Source organism: Apodemus sylvaticus, chromosome 14, assembly GCF_947179515.1.
Source record: "Apodemus sylvaticus chromosome 14, mApoSyl1.1, whole genome shotgun sequence".
Classification (NCBI taxonomy): Eukaryota; Metazoa; Chordata; class Mammalia; order Rodentia; family Muridae; genus Apodemus; species Apodemus sylvaticus.
Window position 1 is genome coordinate 24349167 of NC_067485.1, and position 12266 is coordinate 24361432.

General features: G+C 42.9%; 1 pseudogene; it reads right to left on the reverse strand.

Annotated features, from left to right (window-relative positions):
- Positions 1 to 10259: 10259 nt before the first annotated feature.
- On the reverse strand, positions 10260 to 10691 carry LOC127664943 (ubiquitin-conjugating enzyme E2 variant 1-like; annotated as a pseudogene).
- Positions 10692 to 12266: the final 1575 nt, after the last annotated feature.

The window sequence follows — 12266 nt, forward strand, 5'->3', positions numbered from 1 at the left end:
TTTACCAATGTTTTGAATCTTAAACGGTTAGAGTATACAACATATTTGATAACTGCTTGTCCCAGAGATGGGTACTATATGGAATACCATAATCTAATTCCTAGAAGAGCTAAAGCTAATTTAAGTGAAAATTTTATGCCACTGAAGCTAGTTTCCCCTTCTTCTGTATATTCTTTTCAACCTGGTTTTCTGCCTCTTGGCATCTTTGCTATCTATCTGTATTATCTGTCTCTCATGTCTTTCGGCAATTGCCTTCATCTTTGAAACAGTCATTTTACCTCGTATGGTGGTGCACAGCTAAAATCTTAGGTCTTGTGTTCGAGGACAGCCTGGGCCTCCACAGTGAATCCTAAGCTAACCAGGGCTCCATAATGAGTCTCTGCTTTAAAAGGAATCAAAAGAGTCATCTTTGCTCTCAGCGATGCTGTCATTTCCTACCGAAGCACCACCTCCATCACCAATCTAAAGTCACAGCATGCACAACGTGACTCCTGCCAATTGTGTTAGCCCTCAAAATGGCAGACACTGCCACGATCCCGGAGAAGCCAGCTACCCTGATACTTCTTTCTGTGCGATTCCGCTTTAGCATCTCTGTTAATCCCCTCATGTAGCTTCTCAAAGACAAAGCCTCCATCACCAGATTTTTCTTCCTGGAAGTCAGCTGACTTTGCACACTATTTGAGAAAGAAAAGAGGAAAAAAACAAAAAATAAAAAACAAACAAACAAACAAAGAAACACTTGGCCCACTTCTTTAGTACATACCCAGCCAGTATGCATTTGACGGGCATCTATGCTACAAGGTACAAGTTATACACCTCTCTTCCTGGCTGCACAGTAATCCTCCACTTTGGGGCAAAGCCTTTGCTTCCTGTATCTACTGGAGTTGGTGCTGACAGGAGAGATGCGTGAGGATTCTCTGCAATTCTTTTACATTTATCATCATCAACGCTGAGCCAATATTCCTTTGCTTTTAAATTTTACCCATGGAAAGTGTAGCATCCAGTGATGACCTTCTGTCTTTGTAAGCAGACACCAATAGGAGGAGAGGAAGCCTCTACATAGAAAAAAGAAGCCTTAATCCAAGGGCAAAGCAAAGGCGTTGGTGTAATTTCTAGGGGGCCACCAGAGTAGGTTTCTTTCCGCCTACGCTTGAGTGCAGTAAGCCATTCTGCAGAGGCCCTTCCCTAGATATGCTACAACTTTGCTGAATAATTCTGGATGGTTCTTCTAGTGTTTGGAAAGGTAAACATTCTCAGAACCAGAGAGTTACTTTTCCTTAAAAGCTAAGTCATTCTTTTGCTGTTGCTATTCTTAAGAGCTATAAATAAATTAAGAAATGACATCCTTTTGCACACTTAGGAGATCCTGGTGCCAAAACAGAGAACTTGTATTTTTATCTATCCTTCTAAATCACTTTCTTTCAAAGGCCTTTCTCTTGATGACTCTACCATTTATATTTTTAGGGGCATCTATGGAAACTGGCAAGTACCCAGGCTGGGTTTGCCGGATGGATGCTGGAACCTGCTCACTTGAATCTTCCTTCCCCTAAGACTTTCCCACCTGGTTCCATCTCTCCCTTCCTCACTGTTGGAGCCACAGAGATGGTTGGTTTCCAATCTGATCTTACCCAGGGCTATTCACCCACCAATCAAAGTGCACAGACATAGAAAGACAAAGTGCTCCCCCCCCCCATGCAGCTTTCCTCTACACCACATGTTCTTCAGCTTCTCTAGGGTCCTTTGCCTCTTCTGCTTCTATTTCCTTTTCTCTCTTTCCCTCACAAACCACTATCCATCAGAAGGCTATGCAAAGATTAAGATTCTGAAGAAAAGAGAGGAGGAGGAGGAAGAGGAAGAAGAGGAGGAGGAAGAAGAGGAAGAAGAGGAGGAGGAAGAGGAGGAAGAGGAGGAGGAGGAAGAGAAGGAGGAGGAGGAGATGATGGTGGTGGTTGTGGTGGAAGAGAAGGAGGAAGAGGAGGAGGAGGAGGAGGAGGAGGAGGAGGAGGAGGAGGAGGAGGAGGAGGAGGAGGAGGAGGCAACAGTCCCAGTCCCAGCCCTCGCCCCAACAGCACAGACTCCATATCCTTTGGTCTAGGTTAAGGTTTCAAAAAACAATGACTTCTGAGCTGACAACATGTATAAAAGAAACAACTCAGGAGAATTTTGCAAAAATTGCAACATGCTTGGGATGGTTGGGATTTAACTTTGTGTGATCATCACCCCTAAAAATAGTTTCTTTTCTCTTGCTAATAATATTAGAGAACACTGATAAAGTCAGCTGAGAGGGTGGAAAGAGGGAAGCTAATAAATTACGGCATTCCATTAACTCAAAAAGCCACAAACATGCATATTGGGAAATAGCAAAAATTATAGGCCACAAATCCTGTGGTATGAAAGGGTAGGACGTTTCTTACGGAATCTGCCTGGTCTCTACCTGAATCAACTCTGAAAAATGCTAGTTCCCGTATACTATAAACTCATCTAGTGTAAAAAAGAAAAGAAAGGCGAGGGAAAGCCCAGGCTTGCTCTTCAGACTCAAAGCAGCAGGGCCGGAGACTGCCTTTGTGCAGAAAGGCTCCTGTCTGGCAAGACTGGCAACAGAATTTGAAGCCTGGAGAAGCATAAGCATCTGTAGTCCCGGCGCCCCCTACTGGCGATAGGAGGTGGAGACAGGAAAATCCACAGACGCTTCCAGCCAGCTCGCTGGATGAAGAGAACCTAAGTCAAACAAGGTGGGAAGATGGTATCAGACACCTAGAAGCTGTCCTCTGACCTACACACGAGAACTCACGCACAGGTACATGCACACTCTCACATACCACACACACACAAAGCTTAATAATAACAACGGTAATAATAATGGCCCACCAAAACTCCACCCAAGGAACTTTGTTCTTGGAGCCCAGCCCATGTGACGGACCCGGGGGATTCCTCTGCTTACAGATGCCTAAGAGGACTGGGAGCCTCCTGCACCAGATTTATGATGCTATCAATCTTGGTCTGAGGTTTTAGCAGTGGGTAGTGGTTAATGCAGAGGCTCCTAAGTGTCAAAGTACGGAGTGAAAATGAATGTCCGTGCTCAACCACAGATAGGCCATCTCTATCTCCAACCTCCGCTCACCAACGCTCAGTGACCGAGACTGAGAATGGGGATGGGGGTGAGAGAGCCAAACCATGGGGGCAGGGGGGATGCTGTCTGTGGAATACATTTCTGATGCGCTGGCAAACTCACAGAAGCTATAAATAACTACACAAGACCTGCTCAGGACCAAGCCAGTTAAAAGCCCCGTCTTGGATAGGGGAGAAACTACTGAGGGTCCACCCCTAGCTGAGAAATGTTTGGTTTGTCCAGAGCATCTCAGCAAATACTCTCTCTATCTCTTCAGGCTGAGGTAAAAGGCAGAGACACACTTTCAAACTATTTCTTCTAAAGGTACGTGTTCAAAAAGCCTGGACTCTGAGAAGAATAGAGGCAGCTTTCCACCTTGCTTCTGATGCCTGCTCCTTTGGGGTCCTCAGAGATCACCGTATTTTAGCACCTAGACAGAATTTCAAGTCGAGTAAAAATATAATACAAAAAATGGATTGCAAAAAACAATGTGATATATCCAAGAGAGCCAATAAAACATTTACACGTGGTTTATAAAGCAGCAATTAAAAAATAGAGTATTTCCAGCATTTTTGAAACCACCCTTCTTTCTCGTAAAGCTCAACAATTGAGTCCATCCTTTTCATCATTAGAGCTAGCTACTGTCTTTAATTTCCTGTGCAGTTTAGGCTCTGAACCAACTTAACTTTACAGGTTCACTCACCCCTTATTCTCTCTGTGTGTCTGTGTGTGTGTGTGTGTGTGTGTGTGAGAGAGAGAGAGAGAGAGAGAGAGAGACAGACAGACAGACAGACAGACAGAGACACACAGAGACAGAAACACAGAGAGAGACAGAGACACACAGAGAAACAGAGACAGAGACAGACAGACAGACAGGCAGACACACACACACACACACACACACACACACACAGAACAAGTGAGCAGCTTTGGGGAGTCAGCTGATACTTTCATGTAATAAGTAGAGAGAACTGTCATTCTCCCTCAGATGAGAACAGGCTGTTCTTTTAGGGGAAAAACACCTAATAAACTATGATGTGTTTTTCAAATATTTAACCAGGGAGAACATCAACACGTGTATAAGGGGAGACATCTAGGAGGAAACCCCAGCACTAGAATTCCACCGATCTCCCCTTTGTGGCCCACTTCCTCCTATTTTGTGATCAACACTCAGCTCTCTATTATGCAGAACCTCCGTGAACAGCTAATGTTCTAAGGAAGTGCAGAGTGACGTGGGGCTTCCCACACAGGGCAGTCCTGCCAGCCAGGAGGCCTTGGTAGGAAAGGCGTCTTGACAAAGCTGTTGTCCCGTCCCTGTAAGGCCCTGTCCCTTTTCACCATGCCCCATCTGGGGTATCCAGGGCCCCTGCTCCCTTTCTATCCTCTTGTACATTTTCAAACAAATCATCACGTCCTGGATTAAGCTTATGATGGGATTTTTAAAATAATCTCCTACCAAACTGTCAACGTGGCAAAGAAATAAGGGTATTTGATGGTCTCTGAAAGGAAGCAGGCAGTGCGGTTGGTGTGAATGAATTCATTTGTGTCCCATAAGGGATTTAAATGCAAACAGGAAGAATAACAATCAGCTGCTAACCCCTCCTTCCCACCACTCAGGTTTTAGAAATAAACTTCATCTGTAGGATTAGTGCTCTTTGGATAACTTCATAGGTTTAGATGGCTTCTTGTACTGATGTCTACCCCAGAGGTAATCAACGGCATGTGTTTTAGGTCATTCCCTCCCTGGCTTTCTTTTCTAACACACAGATTCAGTCTAAGTAAAAATCCAATTTATCTTTTGACTTGGGTGGGAATTTGTATACATGGAACCCTACCTACAGTTGTACTTCCCAAAGCTTCCTTTCTTTCGAACAAAATCTGCACTTCAGGTGTTCCCTTACATCAATGCGCCCATACACGATCAATCTTTAGCCTGATGTGCTATTCCTTTGCACAGATGAACATGCTCTGTCTTTTACAGACATTCCGTTGTCCCAAGCATAAGATTACCTCAAAGAGAGAGTGCACAGAGGGGTTCAGATGGAAATCTGGACTTAGATTTTTTTTTTTCCCATTACACATACTCAAGATTCTTAGGTGATAAACTCAAGCTTGCTAGGTCCTAGGCTATGAATATTCAAAATTCCGGGGAGTCCAAACCTGCTTTTCAAAGCTTTGAACATACATAAGTTCCCTCCCGTCATCACTCCACAGCCTCAGAACACGTGCTGAGGCCCAGGGCTTTGCTGCTTTGCTGGGGAACAGGAATTGGAGCCCCACGGTCCTGGTCCTGCCTACGGGTTTCGCTCTTCGTTGAAGGAGATAAGCGTCTTGTGTTACCAGCCATGTAACCCTCTCTTTCCTTATCTTTGGAATTCTTTTTTTTTTTTTTTAATTTCTAGTTTCCGTTGATTGGTAAAATGTAGGAACTTTAAAATGTCCATACCATGTCTGATTTATTACAGAAGTCGCTCCCCAAATGTGTTACTCATAGCTGGATTGAGACAGTATTTGGGAAATGTAGCAATGTGGTTTACATAAGAATTCCACATTTCAAGTCTACCCGGGGATTCTAAGGGATTTGCCTTTGTGGAGTTTGAAACAAAAGAGCAAGCAGCAAAAGCCATTGAGGTTTGTACTGCTGTGGGACCCTGAAAAGTAAAGAAACAAGACACAGGATTAGCAAGAAGCACTTAGAAAAGCCTGGCATATTCCCTAAGACAGTGAAAAACGAGCCCTTCCCTTCCTTAGGAGTTGTTGGTGAGTGCTTGCTTCGATTGGACGAGTAAATATAATAAACTATGACTGTAAATAATAAACTATGATGTTGTTACTGAAGAGAAAGAAGAAAAAGAAAAAAAGGCAGAATAAGGAAGGAAGAGAGTGTGCAGGCCAAAGAGGCAGCTATGGACAGCAGCAGCTCGGGTGTGTAAAGCCACAAAGAGACCCAGGACTTCGTCTGAGGGCTCAGAAGCAGAAACCCCAGAAGCTCCAAAGCAACCTGCAAAGAAAAAGAAAAGGCAGGACAGGGTCGAAGCCGGAAGTCGGGGCAGGGAAGAGGGAGAGGAGCAGCGAAGACCAAAAGCAAAGCAAAGGGCTCCGAAGGATGCCACTGGCCAAGCAGCTTCTGAGGTCGCCAAGGAGCGCAGACTACCTTGGCAGTAGGGTTGCGCGAATGTTTTAGCTATTTCACAACAACGGTCTCATGGAAATCTTTTTTCTAGACTTAGAATTCTGCTCTACTGAAGAGGAGAAGGAGACGGGAGACAGAAAAGGTGACTTGCTCTCAAAGATGAAGAGAAATCGTAAGAAAAACCATAGGGAGGCACACAAGATGGGCGAGGGGGTTATCCTCGTTACGTGCTGTCCACGTAAGTACCCTCTCTTTCTCCGTGGCCACCGACACAGCTGCAGTCTTTGGAATTCTTTCTGGGGACTTTTTGCTAATTTATTTATTTATTTAGTGTAGCTTTTTATCCTTTTCTTCAACTTCCTCTTTGAATTTAATTCGTTGAAACTCATTAAATATAATAGGCCCAGAGATAGACAAGTATTTTCACTTATGTGTATTTTATTTACATCTCTGCATTGCAATATGCTATAATCCCGTGTTCTTGCTTCGTGGCATATTAGTTCACTCTCCTAAAGGACCTACTCGGATCCTCCATTTAAAAGTCATTGTGGTTCTTCAGCATTTCATTTCTAGGTAGGTATTTTTCCCTTGAGGTTATGTGGTTTGGGCTTCTATAATTGTTTTCAATCTTTGAGTTCAATGCCTGAAGCATACGGTGTAAGGAGAGAGTATAATCAAAGGTTTGAAATTGTAGATGTAACATGTATGTGTATATATATATATGCATATATGTATGCATATATGTGTGAGTATATATGTATAGATACAAACGTAAGATATGGTATTATATATATGTGTGTATGTATATGTATAAATATGTATATAGATACAATCACACACACACACACACTCACACACACACATATATATATTACATTATCTTATTTTTATTGACCTCAAGCCCTACTACCCCGTGATAAGCATAGTTTCTACTCTCTGTGGATTTCTTCCTATGTTTCTATTCTTTGGCTCTAGCTTTGTTTGTTTTTCAATGTACAGCATCATCTTATAATAAGTTTTTCACTATAATTTTATACTAAGTCTCTATGCCTAAGGGGCAACTTGGTCTTGTTTTTCTTACTTTAGAGTATGGACATACCAGCTATCCTAATACCCTTTATTCTTTCAAATAAGTTTCAAAATCATCTTCCTAATGTCCCATGAAAAGTCTTGTTGGCAACAGTACTGCAGTGGTATTATCTTGGGGCTCCTTTGAGTAGAGCACAGATATTATACACATACATAGCTTCCATTAGCTGAGTCCTTCCCTAAGCTTAAGAAGTTTCCCATATTCTTTATATATGCCTTGTAGCTATTTTGTTAGAATTAATTTTTATTAGAGCACTTTATATAATTGATCATTGTGTGAACTAAACATGTTAAGTCACCTTCCTCTTTGAGTTTCTTAAATTGGAGTTTATCTTTGGTAACCTCACACAGTCTAACACGCCTGCTCATCATTACCATCCCTCTACTCTTCCATTATTGACTCCACACCTATGGATCCCTGTGTCAGTCATGGCTTTGTTGGTGGTCTGTTCTCTTGGGTTTCCTTGATGAGTTTTGTTGTTGCTGTTGTTGTTGCTGTGGTTGTTGTTGTTGCTTTGAGACCCACTGAGTATTCACCAGGCTATCTGTGCGATCAAGGGCGGGGCTGGTGTGCTGGAGTCTGGCAGGCTCCCCTGTGGATTTAGCTGAATGTTTCTGCTATGTAGAAAAAGTAATGCACTTTGATAACTGATTTACCATTAGTTCTTATTTTGAAATGAAACAGTTGCTGACATCTTGAATTTTCACTCTAGATAATATTATCTATTCATATGAGAAGCTGAGACAGGGAATGCAGTTTAATCGTAGAAGTCCACCTAGCAGGCGGGAGACTGGCTTCCAGCCCCAGAACAATAACAAGATTAATACTGAGAAACTGATTATTTTCCTCAAAATTTTAAAATGTTTCTTTCCTTTGCCTTTTGAACACACAGTTGGGACTTGCACTACACTAAGGAACAACTGAGACCGACTGTTATGTTCATAAACATAAAATGAAAATTTACATCTTCATCATTATCATTATAGATAATGTTTGTGCTTTAATTTTATAGATTCGTTTTCTCACAATAAAGACATTTTGTTTATTCCTACTTGATTGATAGGATTTTTAAAAAAAATCATTGATGATCTTTACATTTTATGGGGCATACAGAGTTGTAATTTTATAGTTTAATCTTGTTTTAACTTGTTAAAGCAATTAAGTACGGTAACCCTGAGCTATGACACCCTATCTGGTTTTGTCCTGTGCTCACTTTTATTTACTTCAAGGTTGTGCAACTCTCATAAAAGTATGCTGGGAAGTAATATGTCCTTTTCTGTTCTTGAAAAAGCTTGGGTAAGAAATGTTAGCAGTAAAATCTGGCATGAGGTTCTCTCTGAGTTGATTTTTAACTACAGATTCAATTGTAGTCTTGACATATCTGAGATTTCTATTTCCTCGTGAGTCATTTCTGTGTTTTCTAAAAGCTCATATAATTCCTTTACAAATTTGTTGGCCCAAAGTTGTGCATGCATAGTATTTAAGATTTTTGTTTTGTTTTTTTTTTTTGATATTACAACACAACAAATTGCCTTTATTTCAGTAAGCATCCACAGTTCAACATTTAGGGGTCCTGAACTGAGTGGGGGACGTGGCGATGAGCCAGGAGGCCAGGCCCACGGTTCTGCAAGCATGGTGACACAGAGCTAGCTCTTCCAGGTCCCTGCTGAGGATCTAAGGAGCACCACTGAAACCTGAGTCGGGAGGGTCAGGGCCTCGTGTTCCAGCTGTCAGGCTCCACATCAAACCCAATAGGTGGCCAGAATGCCTGAGAGCCTTGTTCAAATGACTCCCAAGAAGAAGGAAGGAGAGGTCCCGGATCCTGAAAAGGCTTGTTCCAGCATCGTAGGGGAGCACCAGGACAGAGAAGTAGGAGGGGATTGATAGGAGAATAGGCAGAGGGAAGAGGGCTTAGGGAACTTATGGAGAGGGGGGGAACCGGGAAAGGGAAAATCATTTGGAATGTAAACATAGAATATAGAAAAAAACCAAAACAAACCTCTTCAAAGGGTAAAAGCAAGGTGATTATGGGAAAAGAACCAACTCCGAACTGTGTGCACTCAGGACTCTCCACGCGGCCTTTCTCTAGGCTTACCCGCCAAGGACCCCGAGTGTTGGCTGGTCTGACTCACCCTGTGACGGCTCTGTTCACCTCTGGACCTGAGCTCAAAGCTCACAAGCTGATGGTGTTGGCAGGACCGAGGACCTGGCATTCCCTTCGTAGGCTGGTGGCAGGTGAACGAGTGTGGTCTGGAGCTAAGGGAGGGAGGCCAGGCTCTTTCAAGCCATCTGATGTTGCATGGTGATGGGCAACAAGGGAGTCGAGGAGGAGGAAGCCCTGAATTCCTCACCCTCGGCCAATTTCAGAGGGACGGGAGGGTTACAGCCTAAGCTTTGCCAAGGGTGGGAGTGAAGGAATGGGGACAGTGGCTTGGATAGGGCATCACTTAAGACTTAAGAAAGCAGGTGTGCAGCCAAAGCGCCGCCATGCCTAGCAGTAGTCAGTCCCTTGGCCGCTACCTGAAGCCTTCCCATCTATTCTAAGGGCTAGCACACAGCTGTGGCTGGGGGCGGGGCAGGTAAAGGCAGACCCAGGCCAAGTGATTGTGTGACCTGTTTGTTCACAGTTGTGTTAGCTGAGCCCGCTGTTCCCAAAGGAAACCGATTTCAACACCTTCTTGATCCCAGAAGTTCAAGCAGGTAGACAGTGATCACACTTGATAGCGGATGTTACACAGTACAACTCGGGTATTTCAAATGGGCAAGAAGTTAGGGTCAGAACAGTGTCTCAGGATGAAGTCTGAGGAAGTGGGGCTTCCTCTCCAGTACTTTGAGGTCTAGAGATGTATCTAGAAAATTCACTTCTGTGGAAAATGAAATCTTGGGTTGGATGGAGATGGGAGGGGAGGTGGCGATGGGCTTGGTGACTAATTGCTTTAACACGGCCCAGGTGGCTGTGGCAGCTTCCGGTTCTCTTTTGACATCATAAAGCACCGAAGTTCCAGCAGGACGACTTAAATGCTGTGGGAATTCGGCCCCTTTGCCAGCATTGTGGTGGCTCTTGGATTTACCTTTTCATTTAAACATCTCAAGCCACTCATATTGATTCTTGTTATAAATCTCGCAGCTGAGGGTGCTTCTGGGTACTTAGGCCTGCATTCTATTTTAAGGCTATGAACTCCCTTTTCATAAATTGTTGTGGAGGCCCAAGTGTCATGCCTGTCCATCTTGTAAGTGCCTTTCCCGTCCCCCAGACCCCAGATAACTGTTCTGTTGCCTACTCCTTCCTGGCCTTCTGGTTCTTCCAACAGTTGGAAATTTCGAGGGACTTTTACTCCCAAGCCTGTGGTGGCTGCCATCTTGCACTGTCGGTCCTGCTTCACCCCACATTTAAGTTTTTATTTTAACTGTCTCTAGAAACAGTATTTGTTCTCTTTTCTGTCTCTGTTCTTCTCAATATTCTTTGACCCTCCCCTACACACATACTACTTGGTAAATAGTACCAGAACTTTCTCTATGCAAGCTTTTTGAGATTTAATTTCTGGTTTTATTTTCTTTTATGATTGTTTTATTATATTTTCATCTTATTTCTTTGGATTACTTCTGTTTCTTTTTTTTTTCTTTCTCAAAATGTTTTAGGTTGCTATTTGTGCCATTTATTTTAAGCTCTGCCACCCTGTCCCCAGGGATGGCTTTTCTCTCTAAGACATGCACTGGTTGCAGCCTACATTTTTTTTAAATCTACCTTTTGAGAATTTTATATATTAGTACGATATTTACACCATTTCTCCCCTACCTTGCCTCTCTCCAACTCTTGAAACTCATTACTTCTATTCTTATCGTTACAAGTGTGTATGTGTGTGTATACATTTATAAATACTACCAATTGCTGAGTTCACTTAGTGTTGGTTATATGTATATGCATTTAGGACTGACCACTAGAGATTAGCTTTCAGGAGGCATATTCCCAGGGAAGCCTGGTCTTCAGGCAGTGTTCTTAGAGGCCAGAGGTGATGTCAGATTCCCTTAACGGGACTTGAGATAGTTGTGACCTCTCTGACATGGGTGGTGAGAATTGAACTCAGGTCCCTTGCAAGAGCAGCGAGTGCTTTTAACTACTGATCTCTCTCTCTCTCTCTCTCTCTCTCTCTCTCTCTCTCTCTCTCTCCCTTCCTCCTTCCCTTCTCTCTCTCTTCCTATAATTTGTTTTAATTTAGCATTCTTGTTTTTTACACTACAAACATCTAGGCAATTATGCTGACATTTTATTTATATGAACTGACGGTGTATTTGAGATCTCTAGGGCATAGAATATGCTTTTCATAATTTCTAATATACGTATTTCTCGTAATTAGATACCCCTCAAGTAAATGATTGCAGTAGAAATCTTTTCCCTCTTATGAGCGGCTTGAGATGGTAAATAGGAAGGAGTGCACACTAAACATTTGTAAAACGTTCTTACACAGATGTCTTTGAACTTTTACCACCCTAACCATGGAGAAGGCGGAAGGTCTGCTGTACACACCAAGGATGGATGAACGTTCCAAGGACAACCGAGAATGACTCTGCCCTCCATCCACCCTCCTTCCTCTGAGCTCCGTTCCCTCTTGCTCATCGATCCTTCTTGCAGGGCTACAAAGTTTGACTTGTCTTTATACTTAAATCTGTAGCTGCCGGGTGTCTTTAGAAAGTTGTTTAAGCCTTACAAACCCATTTCCTTATTTATAATATCAGTATCCTAGAATTTTTTTCCAAGAATTTCATGAATGTTGAGACACTTTTTTAAAAAGTTGAAGTCCTTCAGAGATTTTTAAACTTGTCCTGTGCCAGGACTTGTATTTTTACGCTTTCCCAGTTTCCTTTGGAAGTCTCTATTCTTCCTCTCAAAGGACTTTTCTTCTAAGGCAGGTCTCACGGTTTCCATCTGGATGGAG